A 20,433-nucleotide genomic window follows, 5' to 3' on the forward strand; every position below is an offset into this window, starting at 1 on the left:
ATTTTAATATCTCTATCAACCAATTTCACCTAATTGACAATTATAGAATACGCCACCCAACAAAAGTATAGTATACATTACATTCTTTTTTCAGTAGATATGGAACATTTGCAAAGATATACAGTGTCTTGGGCCATGAAATAAGTCTCAATAAATGTAAAACAATTCCAGTCATACATCATAAATCCTCTAAGCAAAATAAAATTAAATGAGAAATAATAAAATTTTCTAGAAAATCCCCCAAATATTTGGAAATGAAATGACCAAAATTTCTAAATATTCCATGTGTCAAAGAAGAAATCTAAGTGGAAATTTAGGAAATATCTTGAACTGAATGTAAACAAAAATATGACATATCAAAATTTGTGGCATGCTATTAACTACTTGGAGAGTGGCACCTGGGTGGCTCAGTTTAAGCATCCGACTTCGGCTCAGGTCGTGATCTCACAGTTTGTGGGTTCAAGCCCTGCATCGGACTCTGGGCTGACAGCTCAGAGCCTGGAGCCTGCTTCAGATTCTGTCTCCTTCTGCCCCTCCCCTGCTCATGCTGTGTTTCTCTCTCCCTCTCTCTCTCTCTCTCTCTCTCTCTCTCTTAAAAATAAATAAAAATTAAATAAAAAGAAGTACTTGGAGAAGATTGATAGCCCTAAATATTTGTATTTGAAAATAATAAAAGTCTCACGTTAATGACCTCAGCTCTACCCAAAGAAATCAGAAAATAAGGGCAACTTATATCTGAAATATGTAAAAACAACAACAACAACAACAACACACACACACACACACACACACACACAAATGATAAAGATCAGGGTGGAAATTAATGAGATAGAAAATGGAAAAATAATAGAGAAAATCAGTGGAAGCAATATCTGGTTCTTTGATATTACTAATAAAACTGTTAATTTTAGCCAAGAAAAAAGGGAGAAGTTACCAATTACAGGAATGATAGAGGTACCATTATTACAGATTCTACAAATTTTGAGATATTATGGAATGCTTATAGCAATATATTCAATAATTCTGATGAAATGGAATAATTTGTTGAAAGACAAAAGCTGTCAAAGCTCATTCAAGAAGAAATAGCTAGTGTGAACAGCCCTCTATCTATTTTTAAAATTTAATTTTTAATTAAAAGCCTTCCCACAGAGAAAGTACAAAGCCCAGATGTCTTCACTGGTGAATTCTACCAAACACTTAAGGAAGAAATAATATCAACTCTATACACAACCTTTCAGATAGTTAAATAAGGAATACTTCAAAGTCATTCTATGAAGCCAGCATTATTCAGATTCCAAAACCAAATACTATACAAGAAAACTGCAGTCAAGTTATGACCAGATCATAAACATAGATGCAAAAATGCTGAACAAAATTTTAGCAAATTGAATTCAAGAGTACAGGAAAAAGGTAAGACATCATGACCAAATGGGCTTTCTCCCAGGAATAAAAGGTTGGTTTAATATTTGAAAATCAATCAATGGAAGGCACCACATTAACAAACGTGGGAGGAAAAAAGATGGAGATAAATCCTTTGATAAATTCAATATCCATTCCTGATTTTAAAAGAAACAAAAACACTCTCAGCAAGTAGGTATAGAAGGTGTATTAGTTTCCTGTGCCTGCTGTAACAAATCATCATAAACTGGTTGGCTTAAAGAAACAAAAATTTATTATCAGACAGTTCTGGAGGTCAGAAGTCTGAACTCAAGGTGTCAGCAAGGACTGCACTCCCTTTGGAGGCTCTAGGGGAGAACCCTTCTGTGCCTTTTCCAGTTTCTGTTGGCTGTTGGTATTCCTTCGCTTTCTTGGTTCATCACTCCAACTGCCTCCATCTTTACTTCACCTTCTCCTCTGTGTATCTGTGTTGTCTCCTTTTCTATCTCTTATAAAATGCTTGTCATTGAACTTAGGCTCACTTGGGTAATCTATAACACTCTTATCTCAAGACCCTTAACTTAATTATATCTGCAAAGATTTTTTTTTCCCCCAAACAGGATAACATTCACAGGCGCAAGGATTTGAACATGGGCATCTCTTTTAGGTGGCTACCGTTCAGCCCACTACAGAAAGAAATTTCCATATTTTCAAAAAGGGTTTCTATAGAAAAGCTATAGGTAACATCATACTTAATTGTGAAAGACTAAATGCTTTTCAGCTAAGAACTAGAACAAGGCATGGATGTGCACTCTCAATACTTTTATTCATCACTGCACTGAAGGTTCTAGTCTGTGCAATAAGGCAAGAAAAAGAAGCAAAAACAACCAATTTGGAAAGGAATATGCAAGCCTTTTTTTTTCTGGTGGAATCTACAAAAAAACTACTAGAATGAATAAGTGAGTTTAGAATGGTTGCAGAATGGGCGCACCTGGGTGGCTGGGTCAGTTAAGCATCCGACTTCATCTCAGGTCATGATCTCATGATTCCTGAGTTCCAGCCCCGTGTTGGGCTCTGTGCTGACAGCTCAGAGCCTGGATCCTGTCTTCAGATTCTGTGTCTCCTTCTTTCTCTGCCCCTCCCCTGCTCATGCTGTCTCTCTCTCTCTCTCAAAAATAAATAAAACATTAAAAAGACTTATTAGAATGGTTGCAGATGAAAGATCCATATACGAAAACCACTTTTCTATATTCTAGCAACAAACAACTGGAAACTGAAAAAAAAATGACCCCCCGGTTGGATTCTTCACCACAATTATTAGTATTAGTGTTTGCTCTAAAGGATGCTTTTTTAAAAAACAAGTGCAAAAGAGGAATAAGTCAGTTGATTATATAGTAGCATTATATCAATATTGATTTCCTGATTTTGATAATTGAACTATAGCTAAGTAACAGACTACTCTTTAGGAAGTACACTGAAATATTTCAGTGTTAAGGGACATTTCAAATAGTTCTGAAAAAAAACCCATAATATGTATATGAAAGTCAGAAATGATAGCACAAATGATAAAGGTGATAGGGAATATGAATAAAGGCTATATAGGACCTGTTTGTACTATTCTTATATCTGTTCTAGAAGTAAACCTGAAATTAATTCAAAGTAAAATATTAGAAAATAGAATTTAGGGAAGGAATTGAAAATAGTGTGTATATACCATTCATCTGAGGAATTTTGCTGAAAATGGCCCTATAACTTATTGGGCACATGAAGTCAAGAGGTATGAAACTTTATTATAATATCTGGCACAGAGAGATGGTCTTGCTATAAGAGGCATTAGCTCATTGAGACAATGCTCAGAGAAAGGCGTATCCAGGTCTTCATATTCTGATGTGGTGAATAGAAAGGTTAGCAACACTATTCTCTTCTCGTTTCCATTCTTTCGTCTCTCTGCCTCATACAGTTGAGTTTGTGTAAGTCAAATACCATCATTATACGTTTTATTATCAATTCTTATACCAAGATTAGATGTACACACACTTAATTTAAAGTGTCAAAAAAGCAACAAAAATTATAATAGAATACTTTTTCGAGTACTTTTGTTACAAAATCTTAATAGATTTCCAAACAAGGGTGAGGCAAAGTCAATCACTATCAAGATGTATTGTAACAGCATCTACCAAAACAGATGGAGATGAAAATGCATTTTTAAAACTGAATGACTGACTCCCTTGTGAGGAAGCTTCTCCTATTTACTGTCCTCCAAGGAGAGGAGGACAAATGAAAGCTCTTCTGTAAAAGACCCTGATCCTTCATCAGGTTGCAAGGTGCTACTTTAACGCTCTCAAACCATTCTGGGAACTGTGGCCCACAGAATCTTGTTGCTAGTTCTTTTCCACTGCTATGCAAGAAAGGTAATTAGAGAGACAGGGAAAGGGTGGTGGGAAAGCTTGTGCTATGGATGCTGCAGTCATTATTTCAATTAAAGTTATGTATTCAGATAGAAAAATATCTACTCTATCTATATGACAGTTTTTCTAAAGTTAAGTCAGATCATCACCCTTCAGTAACCAACACACATTTATCTTTGACACCTTACAATATTATTTAGTAGGTGGCAGATTTTTCAAAACTGTCCTGTCTCTTCTTAATAAGATTCTCTAGAAACTGTGGTTCCATTTAGAACACATAAACACACACACACACACACACACACACACACACAACCCTTCCCTTAGGACTTTCCCCCCCTGCAGTGGATGAGTCTTTTTCATTAGGGTAGGTTGTTTTGTATTGTTTTGTTTTTCGGTTTTAGAGGATGCCTGAAGTCTAGAAATACTTTAATATATCTATTACTTATAGTTCCCAAATTCAAGTTCAGTCTTCAATAAATGATATTTAATGTATTATTAGAAGGCAAAGTATAGTGAAAAGAATATTTTATTTGTTTCCTGGTGAGGTGGGTCGAGGGAGTGTGTGTGTGTGTGTGTGTGTGTGTGTGTGTGTGTGTGTGTGTGTTTGTGTGTGTGTGGAAAGGAGAGAGAGAGAGAGAGAGAGGAGAGAATGTCCACAATATCCATTCCTGGGGCTCAAAGAAGTCATAGAAATCAATCATAGACTTAAGATCCGGGTTAACTAAGGTAATAGATGTGGAAGTGTACACATTAGAAAGTATTATACACATATTAAGAGGGGAAGGCTTCTTCCTATGAGTGAAGTGGCACTGTGACAGTGACAGCAGGGTTGGTGGACCAGTTCTGGTGTCCTTACTTTCTCAGCTCGGCGGGGCAGTAGCCCACCTGCCTGCTAGGTGGGCTTCTGCTTAGTCCTTCTAGCTGGAGCGAGTGCTCCCCCACCAGCCTTGGAGAGCTTGAGCTGCCTGCTGACCTGCTGGGGAAGGCAGGGCGCAGGGTCCTGGGCACAGAGGGAGATCAAACCAGCAAGCCTTCTAAATTAAAAAAGGGGAGAGAGAAAAAAAAGGAAAGCAATATTTAGCAATAAGGATCTTTGAGATTAGAGATATTTATTTCAGATATATTTTTGTTCTTTACAACCGGTTACGCCATAAAATTAGGCAAATTTGTCTATTTATTTGATGTTTACTGGTAAATTGTGACCTATTAAAAGACATGCGGGACACAAAACACTAATGTGATGAAAAATAAAAACTGAGTAAGAGAAATCAAAATATAATTCATGGAAAGATAATTTGAATAATGTCAACCTTTAAAACCTATATGTACATGGAAAAGATGTAGGCAGTGCAATATACAGCCATCATGATATTAGCTGAGTTTCTGCATTCAAAATAAGAAGGCAATACTGTTTCCTATCCTTATCTGGTCAGGCCATTCTTAGTAAATGGAAGTCTTCTGACTATCATAGTAACAGCCAGCAGCAAGGGAATTCGCAGAATATCAAGCAAGTAAACTAGAAACAAGAAAGTTTGACTTCTAGTAGAAACAACAAAAACAATCCAATTTATAAAGCTTGGCCAAATTGAAATGGTCCTAGACAAGAATCTGTAGGGTATAAAGGAGAAAGAAAAATTGTTTAGAATGTAGTAATGGGATGCAATTAGGGAAAAGAAAATGTAGGCTGAATATCAGAAACAATTTCCTAACAGTCTATTAGACTGTACATTAGTTTCCCAGGGGAAGAAATGGAAACCTCATTGCCTGAATCATTTAGAGCTAGACTGATTCCCAGAGGGTGTGGCAACCCAGAAGGAAATGAAAAATGTAGAGTCATGAAAGTCAGTCTGAGTTAATTTTGTAGCACAGTGAAATGCTCTTCTAGGTACTGGAACCTGTCTAAAAGCACTGCAAGGAACTTATTCTGTCACTTTAAAATGAATGGTTTACCTAGCTACAAAGCATCACCGTCATCAGACGGAGTCAGCTCTCATGTAAATCTAGTACTTTCCCTGGGCCGAATCCTAGGACAGACAGCAGTAGGTGCAATTAAAATGTGAAAACAAAACAAAACAAAAAAACCGCACAGTCTGTCTGCAACTTGTTTCAATCCAAGAGGCAATAGAGTTGATTTAGATAATCCAGCTGCCTAAGTATTTATTCACTTCTCTCCTCTTTGCCCTTTGTGTCTCCTCCAAAACTTCACTGAAGAGGTTGGACTCTAAACTAGGCTGTTTTTCAGTCAAGGATAAACACCTTCAAGACTGAACTCCAGACTTGGAAGTGCTTTGGGGAACAGCTTGTACTATTATATTAAAATATATTAGTGACCTTGCTTTTGTTGTTTTTAGTGACATGGAACTTTTCATTGTTTTTTAGTCTTTTGTACTTCTTCTATCTTTCTTCGTGTTACCACCAAAGTAAGATTCTGTATTTCTGATGAACAGCTTATCTTTCGCACACCAACCCCAAGATTTTCCAGGTAGTTCAGGATACCAGTCAACATTAAAATAAAATAGAATGTAAGTTAATTAGTTTAAGACACCATTGTGACTCACAAAGAAAACACATACTTTCCTTTAAACTGTGACACAGCTTAGCCCTTAGAACTTTTATTTTATGCTTATTGAAATCGCTTTTTAAAATTTTTTTGTTACAGATGTTTGTGCATTTTTTTATCACACTTGTGCATATTTTAAAATTGGTAAAATAAGTTGTTTAGCATATCTTTAAAACAATTTCATATTTAGAATGCCATTTTTCTGCATCTTTTTTTAAACCCCATAGTTGTTGATCTCTATCTGTGTTTTGTCACAAAATATGGCCTTCTGTGCCATCAAGAGCACTACCAATGCAGCATTTCTTTAAAGAGTGCTCCACTCTGGGATTTCCTCATCACCTGCTGACACCTGTTCTGCAGATTTTTTTTTTTTTTTTTTGCTGGCACTTTCTTGTTTGACATGTAATAGTCAGTAGAAGCAAAAGATAACACATCTTTATCTTCTTGTAGAGGCTTTCTCCTTGAGTGCCAATAAATCACTTTGTTTTTGATGTCCAAGAAAAGAAATAATAGAATTTGCTACTTTTAGGATGGAAATTTGCTTCTCGACTATTAAATAAATGTCCTGCTGCATGATTTCTGTGCCTTTCTGAACACACACAACTTTTCATTTCAGTGTAGAATCATAATGTAATTCTTAAAGACATTTTAAGTGGTAATTAAATGCAACACCTGTAGTGCTAACATAACTCAACTAAAATGACAATATGAAAGCCATGACCAAATTTCCTTATGTGCAAGGCAATGGCATCTGTGTCATTACTGCCACCCGGTTGAGAATGACACTAAGATGTGAAAAAACATGTTTTCCTGAAAAATAAATCCCCTGGTCTTTTTTTTCTTCTGTTTTATGTTATTTTAAGAATTGTTATTATTGATATAATGGACATACAATGTTCTCTTAGTTTTACATATTGATTCAACAATTCTATATATAATCAATGCTAAACATGATAAGTGTAGACATCACTGTAACCTTACAATGTGATTATGGTATTATTGACTATATTTCCTATGTGGTACTTTTTATCCCTGTGACTTACTTACTTTATAACTGGTTTGTACCTCTTGATTCCCTTGACCTATTCATACATCCCTCAATCCTCCTTCCCTTGGTAACCACCAGTTTGTTCTCTATATTTATGAGTCTGTTTGTTTGTTTGTTTATTTGTTTTGTTCTTTAGGTGCCACATGTGAGTGAAATCATATGGTATTTGTCTTTCTCTGTCTGACTTATTTCACTTAGCATAATGTGTACATCCATCTTATTGCAAACAGCAAGATTTTCTTTTTTATGTCTGAGTAGTATTCCTTTATATGTGTATACCATATCTTCCTTATCCATTCATCTATTGATGGACACTTAGGCTGCTTCCATGTATTGTCTATTGTAAATAATGCTTCAGTAAACTTAAAGGTGCGTATTTATTCTGAATTAGTGTTTTTGTTTTCTTTGGGTAAATACCCAGAAGTGGAATTACTGGATCCTATGATATTTTTATTTTTAATTTTTTGAGGAAACTCCACCCTGTTTTTCCATTGTGGCTGCACCAATTTACATTCTTATTACCAGTGCACAAGACTTAGCTTTTTTCTAATCCTCACCAGTTCTTGTTAGTTCTTGCTTTTTTTGGCTATTCTGTCTGATGTAGGGTGGTATCTCACTGTGGTTTTGATTTACATTTCCTGATGATTAGTGATGCTAAACATCTTTTCATGTGTCTGTTGACCATCTATATGTCTTTGGAAATTTGTCTATTCATGTCCTCTGCCCAATTTTTAACTGGATTGTTTGGGGGTTTTTTTTGGTGTTGCATTGTATAAATTTTTTATATACTTTGGATATTAGCCCCTTATCAGATGTACTGTTTGCAAATGTCCTTCCCATTCAGTAGGTTTCCTTTTCCTTTTGTTGATGGTTTCCTTTGCTATGCAAATGTTTTTTATTTTGGTGTAGTCCCAATAGTTTATTTTTGCTTTTGTTTCCTTTGCCTGAGGAGACATATCCATATGTATGTTGCTAAGGCCCATGTCAAAGAGATTACTATGTTTCCTTTTACAAATTTTATGGTTTCAGGTTTCACATTGAAGTCTTTAATCCATTTTGAGTTTATATTTGTGTATGGTGTGATAAAGTGGTCCAGTTTCACTCTTTTGCATGTAGCTGTCCAGTTGTCCTAGCACCATTTATTGAAGAGACTGTCTTTTCCCCACTGTATATTCTTGCCTCCTTTGCCATAGATTAACTGACCATATAATCATGGGCTTATTTCTGGGCTCTTTGTTCGATTGATCTGTGTCTATTTTTGTGTAAGTACTATCCTATTTTGATTACTATAGCTTTGTATTATACCTTGAAATCTGCAATTGTGATACTTCCAGCTTTGTTCTTTTTGCTCAAGATTGCTTTGGGTATTTGGGGTCTTTGTGGTTCCATATAAATCTTAGGTTGAATCTCCTCTTCTTCTAGCACTTTCCCCAGGCCTTAGTCATGGCAACTGGAAAATTTTACCTATCCCTGAAATTTTACCAAGTTGTGAAAGAAGCCCACTTGTGTCTTTCCCAAGGGAAATTGCAGGGCTCCTTTGTTTCCTGCTCATGGGAAACATCCTATTTGATGAAAACTCATCCTATTTGATGAAAACTCACGTGTTACAGTACTTGAATCTGCTTGCCATTCTCAGAATTTTTGTTGTTTCTTGTCTGAGGGCCTCTGAGCCTATAAAATTAATAAACCAATAAAATTAATTTTCTGTATAACAGCTTTGAAGCAGTTCTTCAGAGGATTTTTTTTTCTTGCTTTACTAGCTAATAAAGAACAACCCTCCATTCCTTCAGATGTTGGTGATTTCAACAAGTATCATTAATTTTAAGTTTATTTCTTAATTTAGAGATGATAAATTATGGGAAAATACATATCTTAGAATTCATACAATAAAGTATATGTCACTAGACAGTTTTTCTTTCCTATTCGTTTTACTCCAGCTGAAGTTAGGTACCTACAATGTCTGTACTGGGATTCTGTTGTCACATAGTGAATGTTACTGATCTCACTTTTTTCCTATGGATAATCCCTAACTACTTCAGGTTAGTGCAGACACAGTTCTTGTTTTGTTTTATTTTGCTCATTTGTGACTAGGTATCATAACCTTTATTCTTCGAAGTATTTTTGAGAGTTACTAATATTGCTAGGGAGTATATTTGCTCTCGGTCCTGTAAATCTACGCTACTTTTTCCCAGTGAACAGATGTTTATTAAGCACCTTCCAGGTACCATATTTAGTACCAGACACTAGAGAGAACAGTGAACAAGATAGATAATTCCTGACCCCACACTGTGTACAGACTTATTCTATACAAAGTCTCTATGGAATCCTGAGGAGCTGTGGAAAGCTACTGGATCTGGACAGCTCTGATATCCCAAGACATGTTCTTAGAATTGTTAGGAAAATAGACCTAAAACAATCCCAAATAAAATGCACTGGAATGACTGTGGTCTGTATCACAGCAGCTTTGGAATTTGTGCATGCGTGTGTGTGTGTGTGTGTGTGTGTGTGTGTGTGTGTTTTACCATGGTAAAGGATAGAGAATACATCCGGAATTTTGACTGAAGAGCAAAGAACCCAAACAAAACCTTTAGAAAGAAAGCACTATAGATTGTATGTGGGCACATCTTAATACTATGCAAAGCCTTTTCTTGAAGTGAAAGAGCCAAACTTTGAGGTCAATAGAATCGTTTTGCTGGCCTCTGTACACTTTAAAGAAATTAATGGTGAGGAGAAAAGAACTATTTAAATTTACCAGGAAAGTGCTTTTAAGAGACCCAAATAATCCCCTTCAAATCATTTTAAGTTTCAAAAGGACAAGCAAGTTGTTAATTGAATGTTTAATTAACATTTATTGCTAGCATATTAGTTTTACATGACTCACATTGAGTAATACAGTGGAGTTGTGTTTTTGCTGCCATATGTGCACTTTATAGCATATTCAGTTCCCATACATAATCAACACATATGGTTCATTTATACCAATTTTGTAACACTTGGAATATAATTTCCCTATATTAAATAATTATAAAGGTTTATAGTTCTATCACTACTTTCACCAAATTCAGCAAGAATTTATTGAGAAAACTACAGTTCTTTGCTAACCACACTATGAGAAGTATAAAGATGAAATAGATATAGTTTCTGATTCTGCTTAAAGAATTCAGCATCTGAAAGGAAGGACAGGTATTATTATGTGCCTGTATGTGCCTTGTGCTATGCTAAGCACCAGAGATACGGAGAAGCGTAAGAGACGGTTTCTGCTCTTAAGCAGTTTGGCTTTAGTGTGGCATTAGAATAGTCAGAAGGAAATAAAAGGATGCTAAAAGGACCAGAGGCAAAAGAGATAAACCATATGTGCAGAAATGGAAGTGGGTTCAATATATATTAAAACTAGAATGCAAAAGGTGAGAGAAATGCCTGTAAATTAAGCCAAGTAAGTAGGCCAGGGTCTGGCAGTCATAAGCTTCACATGTTATGAAGTTCGGAAGAGAATTATGAATAGTTATTAATGGATTTTAAACCAGTGAATGACATGAGGACGTAGTGGCAAAGGGGATAGAGAGAGATTTGAGAGACATGGGGCCCCAATCTATGAGCTAATGAGTATAAGAAGTAGGAGCAATGGAGAGAGGTGAGGATTATGAACTTTTCCTAACAATCCTGTCCTTTTGTTGTACACTCCATTCTCTGTCTCCAGCCCAGACAATGTCATCTCTGCTTTTTTGGGTTGTTTGGCTGCATTATTCCCTCATATAACAAAGTTATCCTTTCCATACTCCATATTATGTAGTCCAAATCTTGGAAGAAACTGGACTAGCTGATGAAATTAATGTCTTGGTACAAGTTCTAGAGCAATCTATCAAACTGCGTATTATTACCTGGATATCCCAAAGGTTGACCTGAATTTGAAATGGCCACATTCTATAAAAAACAGATTCATAGATTAGTGGAACAGAATAGAGAGCCCAGAAATAAACCTACATGTATAATGTCAATAAGTTACAATAAAGGAGCCAAGAATATGCAGTGGAGAAAATACAGTCTCTTCAATAAATGTTTTTGTGAAAACTGGATAGCAAAATGCAAAAGAATGAAGTTGTACCATTATCTTAATCCATTCACACAAATTTAACTCAAAATGGATTAAAGATTTGAATGTAAGACCTGACTATTTGAATGTAAGACCTGAAACTTCTAGAAGAAAACATAGGTGGTAGGCTCCTTGACATTGGTCTTGGCCATGATTTTTTGGATTTGATACCAAAGGCACAGGCAAGGAAAACAAAAATAAGCAAGTAGGACTTTTTCAAATTAAAAATCTTCTGCACAGCAGAGGAAGCTATCAACAAAAGGAGAAGGTAACCTACTGAATGGGAGAAAATATTTGCAAATCGTCTCTTTGATAAGTAGTTAATATCCAAAATATATAAAGAACTCATACAGACTCAGGGCAAGATGGCGGCTTAGGAGGACGCTGGGCTCACCACACGTCCTGCTGATCACTTAGATTCCATCTACACCTGCCTAAATAACCCAGAAAACCGCCAGAGGATTAGCAGAATGGAGTCACCGGGGCCAAACGCAGACCAGAGGCCCACGGAAGAGGGTAGGAAGGGCGGCGAGGCGGTGCGCGCTCCACGGACTGGCGGGAGGGAGCCGGGCGGAGGGGCGGCTCGCCGGCCAAGCAGAGACCCCGAGTCTGGCTTGGAAAAGCGGAGGGGCCTGACGGACTGTGTTCCGACAGCAAGCGCGACTTAGCGTCTGGGAGGTCATAAGTTAACAGCTCTGCTCGGAAAGTGGGAAGGCTGGAGGACAAAGGGAGGGAGAGCTGCTGAGCCCCCTGACAACAGAGCTCAGTTTGGTGGGGAACAAAGGCGCTCGCCAGCGCCATCTCCCCTGCCCATCCCCCAGCCAAAATCCCAAAGAGAACCAGTTCCTGCCAGGGAACTTGCTCGCTCCTCGCAAACACCCAACTCTGCGCTTCGGCGGAGCCAAACCTCCGGCAGCGGATCTGACTCCCTCCTGCTGCCACAGGGCCCCTCCTGAAGTGGATCACCTAAGGAGAAGCGATCTAAGCCTGCCCCTCCTGCCCCCGTGCACCTTGCCTACCCACCCCAGCTAATACGCCAGATCCCCAGCATCACAAGCCTGGCAGGGTGCAAGTAGCCCAGACGAGCCACACCACCCCACAGTGAATCCCGCCCCTAGAAGAGGGGAAGAGAAGGCACACACCAGTCTGACTGTGGCCCCAGTGGTGGGCTGGGGGCAGACATCAGGTCTGACTGCGGCCCCGCCCACCAACTCCAGTTATACACCACAGCACAGGGGAAGTGCCCTGCAGGTCCTCACCACGCCAGGGACTATCCAAAATGACCAAGCGGAAGAATTCCCCTCAGAAGAATCTCCAGGAAATAACAACAGCTAATGAGCTGATCAAAAAGGATTTAAATAATATAACAGAAAGTGAATTTAGAATAATAGTCATAAAATTAATCAATGGGCTTGAAAACAGTATACAGGACAGCAGAGAATCTCTTGCTACAGAGATCAAGGGACTAAGGAACAGTCACGAGGAGCTGAAAAACGCTTTAAACGAAATGCATAACAAAATGGAAACCACCACAGCTCGGCTTGAAGAGGCAGAGGAGAGAATAGGTGAACTAGAAGATAAAGTTATGGAAAAAGAGGAGGCTGAGAAAAAGAGAGATAAAAAAATCCAGGAGTATGAGGGGAAAATTAGAGAACTAAGTGATACACTAAAAAGAAATAATATACGCATAATTGGTATCCCAGAGGAGGAAGAGAGAGGGAAAGGTGCTGAAGGGGTACTTGAAGAAATCATAGCTGAGAACTTCTCTGAACTGGGGAAGGAAAAAGGCATTGAAATCCAAGAGGCACAGAGAACTCCCTTCAGACGTAACTTGAATCGATCTTCTGCACGACATATCATAGTGAAACTGGCAAAATACAAGGATAAAGAGAAAATTCTGAAAGCAGCAAGGGGTAAACGTGCCCTCACATATAAAGGGAGACCTATAAGACTCGTGACTGATCTCTCTTTTGAAACTTGGCAGGCCAGAAAGAATTGGCACGAGATTTTCAGGGTGCTAGACAGAAAAAATATGCAGCCAAGAATCCTTTATCCAGCAAGTCTGTCATTTAGAATAGAAGGAGAGATAAAGGTCTTCCCAAACAAACAAAAACTGAAGGAATTTGTCACCACTAAACCAGCCCTACAAGAGATCCTAAGGGGGACCCTGTGAGACAAAGTCCCAGAGACATCACTACAAGCATAAAACACACAGACATCGCAATGACTCTAAACCCGTATCTTTCTATAATAACACTGAATGTAAATGGATTAAATGCGCCAACCAAAAGACATAGGGTATCAGAATGGATAAAAAAACAAGCCCCATCTATTTGCTGTCTACAAGAGACTCATTTTAGACCGGAGGACACCTTTAGATGGAGAGTGAGGGGATGGAGAACTATTTATCATACGACTGGAAGCCAAAAGAAAGCTGAAGTAGCCATACTTGTATCAGACAAACTAGACTTTAAATTAAAGGCTGTAACAAGAGATGAAGAAGGACATTATATAATAGTTACAGGGTCTATCCATCAGGAAGAGCTAACAATTATAAATGTCTATGCGCCGAATACCGGAGCCCCCAAATATATAAAACAATTACTCATAAACATAAGCAACCTTATTGATAAGAATGTGGTAATTGCAGGGGACTTTAACACCCCACTTACAGAAATGGATAGATCATCTAGACACACGGTCAATAAAGAAACAAGGGCCCTGAATGAGACATTGGATCAGATGGACTTGACAGATATATTTAGAACTCTGCATCCCAAAGCAACAGAATATACTTTCTTCTCGAGTGCACATGGAACATTCTCCAAGATAGATCATATACTGGGTCACAAAACAGCCCTTCATAAGTTTACAAGAATTGAAATTATACCATGCATACTTTCAGACCACAATGCTATGAAGCTTGAAATCAACCACAGAAAAAAGTCTGGACAACCTCCAAAAGCATGGAGGTTAAAGAACACCCTACTAACGAATGAGTGGGTCAACCAGGCAATTAGAGAAGAAATTAAAAAATATATGGAAACAAACGAAAATGAAAATACAACAATCCAAACGCTTTGGGACGCAGCAAAGGCAGTCCTGAGAGGAAAATACATTGCAATCCAGGCCTATCTCAAGAAACAAGAAAAATCCCAAATACAAACTCTAACAGCACACCTAAAGGAACTAGAAGCAGAACAGCAAAGGCAGCCTAAACCCAGCAGAAGAAGAGAAATAATAAAGATCAGAGCAGAAATAAACAATATAGAATCTAAAAAAACTGTAGAGCAGATCAACGAAACCAAGAGTTGGTTTTTTGAAAAAATAAACAAAATTGACAAACCTCTAGCCAGGCTTCTCAAAAAGAAAAGGGAGATGACCCAAATAGATAATATCATGAATGAAAATGGAATGATTACAACCAATCCCTCAGAGATACAAACAATTATCAGGGAATACTATGAAAAATTATATGCCAACAAATTGGACAACTTGGAAGAAATGGACAAATTCCTGAACACCCACACGCTTCCAAAACTCAATCAGGAGGAAATAGAAAGCTTGAACAGACCCATAACCAGCGAAGAAATTGAATCGGTTATCAAAAATCTCCCAACAAATAAGAGTCCAGGACCAGATGGCTTCCCAGGGGAGTTCTACCAGACGTTTAAAGCAAAGATAATACCTATCCTTCTCAAGCTATTCCAAGAAATAGAAAGGGAAGGAAAACTTCCAGACTCGTTCTCTGAAGCCAGTATTACTTTGATTCCTAAACCAGACAGAGACCCAGTAAAAAAAGAGAACTACAGGTCAATATCCCTGATGAATATGGATGCAAAAATTCTCAATAAGATACTAGCAAATTGAATTCAACGGCATATAAAAAGAATTATTCACCATAATCAAGTGGGATTCATTCCTGGGATGCAGGGCTGGTTCAACATTCGCAAATCAATCAACGTGATACATCACATTAACAAAAAAAAAGAGAAGAACCATATGATCCTGTCAATCGATGCAGAAAAGGCCTTCGACAAAATCCAGCACCCTTTCTTAATAAAAACCCTTGAGAAAGTCAGGATAGAAGGAACATACTTAAAGATCATAAAAGCCATTTATGAAAAGCCCACAGCTAACATCATCCTCAACGGGGAAAAACTGAGAGCTTTTTCCCTGAGATCAGGAACACGACAAGGATGCCCACTCTCACCGCTGCTGTTTAACATAGTGCTGGAAGTTCTAGCATCAGCAATTAGACAACAAAAGGAAATCAAAGGCATCAAAATTGGCAAAGATGAAGTCAAGCTTTCGCTTTTTGCAGATGACATGATATTATACATGGAAAATCCTATAGACTCCACCAAAAGTCTGCTAGAACTGATACAGGAATTCAGCAAAGTCTCAGGATACAAAATCAATGTACAGAAATCAGTTGCATTCTTATACACTAACAATGAAGCAACGGAAAGACAAATAAAGAAACGGATCCCTTTCACAATTGCACCAAGAAGCATAAAATACCTAGGAATAAATCTAACCAAAGATGTAAAGGATCTGTATGCTGAAAACTATAGAAAGCTTATGAAGGAAATTGAAGAAGATTTAAAGAAATGGAAAGACATTCCCTGCTCATGGATTGGAAAAATAAATATTGCCAAAATGTCAATACTACCCAAAGCTATCTACACATTCAATGCAATCCCAATCAAAATTGCACCAGCATTCTTCTCAAAACTAGAACAAGCCATCCTAAAATTCATATGGAACCACAAAAGGCCCCGAATAGCCAAAGGAATTTTGAAGAAGAAGACCAAAGCAGGAGGCATCACAATCCCAGACTTTAGCCTCTACTACAAAGCTGTCATCATCAAGACAGCATGGTATTGGCACCAAAACAGACACATAGACCAATGGAATAGAATAGAAACCCCAGAACTAGACCCACAAACGTATGGCCAACTCATCTGTGACAAAGCAGGAAAGAACATCCAATGGAAAAAAGACAGCCTCTTTAACAAATGGTGCTGGGAGAACTGGACAGCAACATGCAGAAGGTTGAAACTAGACCACTTTCTCACACCATTCACAAAAATAAACTCAAAATGGATAAAGGACCTAAATGTGAGACAGGAAACCATCAAAACCTTAGAGGAGAAAGCAGGAAAAGACCTCTCTGACCTCAGCCGTAGCAATCTCTTCCTCGACACATCCCCAAAGGCAAGGGAATTAAAAGCAAAAGTGAATTACTGGGACCTTATGAAGATAAAAAGCTTCTGCACAGCAAAGGAAACAACCAACAAAACTAAAAGGCAACCAACGGAATGGGAAAAGATATTCGCAAATGACATATCGGACAAAGGGCTAGTATCCAAAATCTATAAAGAGCTCACCAAACTCCACACCCAAAAAACAAATAACCCAGTGAAGAAATGGGCAGAAAACATGAATAGACACTTCTCCAAAGAAGACATCCGGATGGCCAACAGGCACATGAAAAGATGTTCAGCGTCGCTCCTTATCAGGGAAATACAAATCAAAACCACACTCAGGTATCACCTCACGCCAGTCAGAGTGGCCAAAATGAACAACTCAGGAGACTATAGATGCTGGCGAGGATGTGGAGAAACGGGAACCCTCTTGCACTGTTGGTGGGAATGCAAATTGGTGCAGCCGCTCTGGAAAGCAGTGTGGAGGTTCCTCAGAAAATTAAAAATAGACCTACCCTATGACCCAGCAATAGCACTGCTAGGAATTTACCCAAGGGATACAGGAGTACTGATGCATAGGGCCACTTGTACCCCAATGTTCATAGCAGCACTCTCAACAATAGCCAAATTATGGAAAGAGCCTAAATGTCCATCAACTGATGAATGGATAAAGAAATTGTGGTTTTTATACACAATGGAATATTACATGGCAATGAGAAAAAATGAAATATGGCCTTTTGTAGCAATGTGGATGGAACTGGAGAGTGTGATGCTAAGTGAAATAAGCCATACAGAGAAAGACAGATACCATATGGTCTCACTCTTATGTGGATCCTGAGAAACTTAACAGGAACCCATGGGGGAGGGGAAGGAAAAAAAAAAAAAGAGGTTAGAATGGGAGAGAGCCAAAGCGTAAGAGACTGTTAAAAACTGAGAACAAACTGAGGGTTGATGGGGGTGGGAGGGAGGAGAGGGTGGGTGATGGGTATTGAGGAGGGCACCTTTTGGGATGAGCACTGGGTGTTGTATGGAAACCAATTTGTCAATAAATTTCATAAAAAAAAAAAAGAACTCATACAACTCAACACCAAGAAGCATACAATCTGATTAAAAAATGAGCAGTGGGTATGACTAGACATTTTTCAAGAGAAGACACACAGATGGCCAATAAGTACATGAAAAGATGTTCAACATCACTAATCATTAGGGAAATGCAGATCAAACCCACAATGAGATATCATGTCACACCTGTTAGAATGGCTGTTACCAAAAAGACAAGAAATAATATGTGTTGGTGAGTATATGGATGGAAGGGAACCCTTATGTATTGTTGGTAGGAATGTAAACTGGTATGGCCACTATGGAAAACATTATGGAGGTTCCTCAAGCATGTAAAAATAGATATACCCATATAATCGGGCAATTCCACTTCTGAGTATTTATCTGAAGAAAATGAAAACACTAACTTGAAAAAATATATGCACCCCCTTGTTAATTGCAGCATTACTTATGAAAGCCAATACATGGAAACAAATTAAGCATCTACCGATAGATGAATGGATTTTGTATGTGTGTTATACACACAGTGGAGTATTATTCAATCGTAAAAAGAGAATGCAGTCTTGCCATTTGTGACAACATGGATGGACATTGAGGGCATTATGCTAAGGGAAATAACTCAGCTAGATAAAGGCAGATGCTACAGTATCTCACTTATATGTGGAATAAAAACAAAAACTACAATAACAACAAAACAATCTCATAGATACAGAGAACAGATTGTTGATTGCCAGAGGCAGGAGCAGGGTGAGTGTGGGTAAAATGGGTAAAGGGAGTCAAAAAGTACCAACTTCCAGCGTGCCTGGGTGGCTTAGTCAGTTAAACGTCGGACTCTTGATTATGTCCCAGGGCATGAGCTCACGGTTGTGAGATGCAGCCCTGCCTCAGGCTCCATGCTGGTCATGAAGCCTGCTTAAGATTCTCTCTGCCCCTCCCCTGCTTGCACATGCAAATATATACGCATGAAAAGAAAGAAGGAAAGAAAGAAGGAAAAAGAAAAGAGAAAGGAAAAGATAAAGGTACCAACTTCCAGTTCTAAGATAAATATGTCATGGGGATGTAAGTACACTGTGAAAACTGTAGTTAATAATACTCTATTGCAATCTGAGAGTTGGTAAGAGAGTAAATCTTAAGCTTTTCATCACAAGAAAGTAAGTTATAGTTAAGTATGGTGACAGATGTTAGCTAGACTTATTGTGGTGGTCATTTTGCAGTATATACAAATATTGAATCATTACATTGTAGCCCTGCAACAATATAATGTTTTATGTCAATTATACCTCAATTAAAAAAAAAAGATTTAAAAGTGATAAAGTAGCCAACCACTGATCCTTGTATATTGTGCATTTAGTAAATTCCAGGAAATGTGCTAAGCAATTCATATTCATTATTTCATTTTGAAAGACCATGTTGAATGTGTAAAAGAACTAGGAGTAGTGGGACTCCCTAGTTCTGTCTGGGTTCCTGCATCCATGCTGCCCCAATTTCAGGTCTAGTATATCATTATCACAAACCATAAACTTCTTTGTCTTAAGTTGGTGTGATGGTTAATTTTATGTGTCATTTTAGTAGCAATTTAATCCAACACAAATCTAAGCATTGTTGTGAAGGTATTTTGTAGATGTGGTAAACATCTACAATCAGTTGACTTTAAACAAATTAGATTACCTTTGATAATGTGTGTCAGCCTCCTCCAATCAGCTGAAGTTCTTAAGAGCAAAAACTAATTTTCTTGGAAAAGAGGGGATTATGCCTCATTTCCAGCCTGCTGACCTGCCCTACAATTTCCTGACTCAAGATGGCAGCGATTCTTGCCTGAGGTTCTAGGGTGCTGGTCTGCCCTACAGATTTTGAATTTGCTAGCCCCTACCATTACCTGAGCCAGTTTCTAACAAGAAATCATACCTTCACCTATTGCTTCTGTTTCTATGGTGAACCCAGAGACTGACTGATACAGTTGGACGTTAGTTTTGTTTTATCTAAGAAGGTGAGGGGGTAAAATGGGAGGGCTACTCTACCTACTCCAAACAAAGAGTGGCTGTGGGACCCAAAGATTGAAAAGATTTGGAATTAATTTCTCCTGACAGTGGTTCCTGTCCTTTTGCTTTCTTTTTTTTTTTTTTAATGTTTTATTTATTTTTGAGAGAGAGAGACCGAGTACGACTGGGGGAGGGAGGGGCGGAGAGAGAGGGAGACACAGAATCTGAAGAAGGCTCCAGGCTCTGAGCTCTCAGCACAGAGCCCAGCGTGGGGCTTGAACTTGTGAACTGTGAGATCACGACCTGAACCGAAGTGGGATGCTTAACTGACTGAGCCACCCAGGTGCCCCAATTTGTGTTCTATTTAATACCTGAATCTTCTCTTACTTTTATTATGTGGCCTGTCTCGTGTCCTCCCATTGGATGTAACTCTCCATGGGAAATAGAATCCATTTGCATATGCTAACTACATTATATGTTTTCATGTTCTATTTGTAACACTTTTCATTAGTTTATGACAAATGATTTTAGCTGTGCTTAGGTACAGAAACATGAGGTACATAGCTCCTCATGTGTTTCACATGCATACACTGCTTACATTCGTTGAATTCTAAATAATAGGTATTCAGTGTCCCAATAGCCATATGACTTTTTTTTTTTTTTATTCTTAGTGTTTTATCTGTAAGGTCAAAGATTCAC

This window comes from Prionailurus bengalensis, chromosome B2 (assembly GCF_016509475.1).
Source record: "Prionailurus bengalensis isolate Pbe53 chromosome B2, Fcat_Pben_1.1_paternal_pri, whole genome shotgun sequence".
Lineage (NCBI taxonomy): Eukaryota > Metazoa > Chordata > Mammalia > Carnivora > Felidae > Prionailurus > Prionailurus bengalensis.